The sequence below is a fragment of the Silene latifolia genome, chromosome 9, assembly GCF_048544455.1.
Source record: "Silene latifolia isolate original U9 population chromosome 9, ASM4854445v1, whole genome shotgun sequence".
NCBI lineage: Eukaryota > Viridiplantae > Streptophyta > Magnoliopsida > Caryophyllales > Caryophyllaceae > Silene > Silene latifolia.
In genome coordinates this window covers 11309175-11312825 of record NC_133534.1, presented here as the reverse complement: position 1 = coordinate 11312825, position 3651 = coordinate 11309175, and positions in this window count along the sequence as shown.

The window sequence follows — 3651 nt, the reverse complement described above, 5'->3', positions numbered from 1 at the left end:
TCCGCCTTCTCCGCAGCCGCTGCCTCCGCAGCATCAGCCATCTCATCCAGAAGCTGGTCGAATTTATCCCACGGGAAGGAGCCCTCGGGGACGAGCTTTTTGATTGCCTCCCTGGTCGCCTCCTCAGCCTGGTCCCGGAATTGGGCGCATATTTTAGGGAGGAGATCATCTTGAAGCATTTCAATATCCTTCTCCTTTTGAGCAAGGGTAGCCTGCGTGTCCCTGAGCGCCTCCGCCTGGTTATGGAACAGATCCTTCCACTCTTCCCTCTTGGCAACCACGGCGTCATAAGCGCCCTTATACCTGTCTCGCTCCTCCATCATCTTGGCAGTGGCGGCATCAGCATCCTCAACTTTGGCCCTCTCGGCCCCTAGCAGCTTCTCAGCTTCCTCCACACGCTTCTTGGCGAAGGAGATCCACTTAGCCTTCCCGCTTCTCCCTTTGCAGCGGAGAGGTCAAGCTTGAGCCGTTGGATCGGTGGCCTAGCCTGGCCATGGCCTCTTCTTGCTCCATAATGTAGGAGCCGGCCGCCTGAGTCCACTTCGCCACCTCTTGGATATTTTTGCACCCTCTCGCCACAAGCTCGGCGGGGGAACCTTCCTGAGTACGGAGTCAACAGTGACATTCCTATCATCCGCCCCCTCAGGCTGCTTCTCTATCTGCCGCTCAGTAAGAACGGCGGCTACCGACGGCGGATCTACAAAAAATTTACACAGCGCATCCACGTCAACATTCATCGACACATCAGAGAGTCTGTCATCGGGAATGCACAATGAACCAAACTAAGTCTCGAACCACAAGTTAGGTCCGTACCGGTCCGGACCCTCTTAGTTGGAGGACCGGGTGAACCAGCCTTTTCCCCGGCAGCGGCGGAAGCCGGCAATGGCTCTTTCCTCTTCTTGGGAGAAGGAGGGCCCTTCGCAATGGTCACCATCCCCTCGGAGACATCGATGACCTCCACACGCTCCTTCTGGACCGTTGGGGTTGAAGAGGGAGCTGGGATCGACAACGCCGCACTGACCTTGCCTTTGATGTTCTCTTCGGCACACCCCCGAGAACCCGTGCTTGAGCCGCCGCCTGATCCAGCGCCTTCAGCTGCTTGTCCATAAGTTCGTTGGAAGCCAACCTACGATCACGCGTGTCAGCCTGAGGGTGCTGCTCAACGACTTTCCCGTCCCTATCAAGCCCCAACTTCTTCAAGGTCTCCTCAGAAAGATCTTGGCCAAACCGGTCTGCAAGAAACCAGACAAGAGTTACGTAAAAGAAGTAAAACAAAGCTCTAAAAATAGAAGCGTAATAGGCAAAGATGGGCCTCACACCGACCCTACTCACCCTGGTTGAGGGCCGGTATGAGGCCGACGCGGCAAAGCAGCTCATCCTGCAGAATAATCTGAGTCGGGGGCACCCATCCCTTCTCAGCATCAAATAGCTGCATCGCCCGCTCCTCGTCAGCACTAAGGGCAACCTTGCTAGCATCCATCTTGTGCTTGCTCTGGGAGACCCATTTTTCACGCTCCCTTTTACTCTCGCACCGTAAGTTGACTTGGTGCTGGAAGGACCGGGGCAACGGATAGTCATCCGGCACTTTGACATACACTCACCGCCCCTTCCAGTCCTTGCAAGAGGAAAGCTTATCAACGGAGAGGACGCCCGGCTCCATCTGCACGCTGTACCACCCCACCTTACCGGGGATCGATGCCCGAAGATGATGAAGCCGGCGGAATAAATTAACGGTAGGTACCTCCCCCTTGAAAAGACAGAGCCACACGAAGCCAACTATCGTCCTAACAGCCAACGGATGCAGCTGAGCCACGGCAACGTTCATAGCTTTGACGATGGCCGCGACGTATTTATTCAAAGGAAACCGGAGGCCATACTCCAGATGCCTGATATATACGCCGATATGCCCCGGAGGAGGGCAACAGACCGCCTGACCCTTCCCAGGGATAACAATTTTGTACCCCTCACCGAAGTAGAAATGACCCTCGAAAAGAGTTCCACCAGAACAACTGGCGAATTTATTGGTCCAGGCACGGTCAGGACCAGTCTCGCACGCCTCGCCGTGGCCTAGGATAGGCGGTCTCTCCGCACCAGAAGGAATCCCTCCCTCACAGTCATCATCCTCCCCACCCTCCGGAGCTTTTGGATCGACTTCAGGAGACGGAGACCTAGGGCCCCCAAACCTTATCGGGACGGCGTTTAGTATCTCCTCCTCGTCAAGACGCGACGGGGAACCCCCCGGCGCAGGCTCACTAGGTCCAGCACCAGCAGAAGACATGTTACAACAAAACTTACGAGTTAAAAAGAGAATTTATTTGTTTACCTTGAAGAAAACTGCCACGCCGGAGTAATAATTCTGAAAGCTAGAGAGAGGTTTCGTCACAAGGGCTAGAAAGAAGGAAATTTTTGAGGAAATGAAATTGGTGGCCAATTTCAGGGACTAAGTACCCTATTTATAGAGGAAAGCCCATGAAGAGGGACCAATCAGGGCACAGCCCATGAAACGTCAGCCAACCAGCGATTAGACACGTGTCAGACATGCAGCCACGGAATGTCAATCGTTGCAACAGTCGAATGTCAATCAATGCAACAGTGACCAAGCGTCTTCAACACGCCCCTTCATATCTCTCTGCCTGTTCATCTTCCTCGCCAAATTCCTAAGTATCTGTTTTCCGCCGGCCACATGATCAACCAAGCCAAAAAGCACCGGCCAGGGGGCAATCAGAAACAAGCCGGCACTCTAAACCCTGGTCTCAGCCAGCGTCATTGCCTTTTCCACATCGGATGTCCATTGCACAACCATGTGGAGGGGGGATATCGTACGGCCTAAGCAGAGCGGCCTAAGCAGAGCCACGCCGAGGTAGAAGAAGCCGGGGCATAAAATTTTGAGTTACGCAGAATATACGCTCAACGTACATCGGAGCCCATACCACGGCATAGACTACGCTGGGGGCAAATTGATGGGGCATATTCTGCACCCTTTGACCAAGTCAACATATTGAGCAAGGTCAAAGATATCCACAGCAAGTCAACGGCTGGAACAGCCTAACCGACGCAGCCTGTCGGCCTGCCTCTTGTGCCTCGGCTAGGACACCTTGTCCGCCGGGGCACACATCCGCGAACTCATATCCAAGACCCCTCGGCGGCGAGCCAACAGGGCCCGACGGCCTGCCATGGGTCCCTCGGCCGAGGGTAGCTCAGTCTTTCCACCTACTAGCCACTTGGCCACTTGGCCACTACGTGACAAAAGGTGAAAGTCTATAAATACTCCTCAACTATCATTGAAGAAAGGATCCACAATTAACCTAAGAATCACTATTCATCTGGTAATATCTTCCTTATCTCTCTACAATACGCGCTTTGCTAAGTAACAACCACTTACCTCTCTAAGTTACTGACTTGAGCGTCGGAGTGAGTTCGCTCGGCCCAAAGCCGAGCCCTCAGTTTGTTCATCGTTTCAGGAGACCGCAAGGAGGATTCAACCAAGGGCATCATTCTACAAGCACGGGTGGTGACAAATAACTGCTCTGGAATTACACCCGGAACAATTGGCGCCGTCTGTGGGGAAAGATACTAGAAGCTAGTCACATTCATTCCCAAACAAAAAAAAAAAAAAACAAAAACCCACCCAAAAAGCTAAAAAGATGTCGA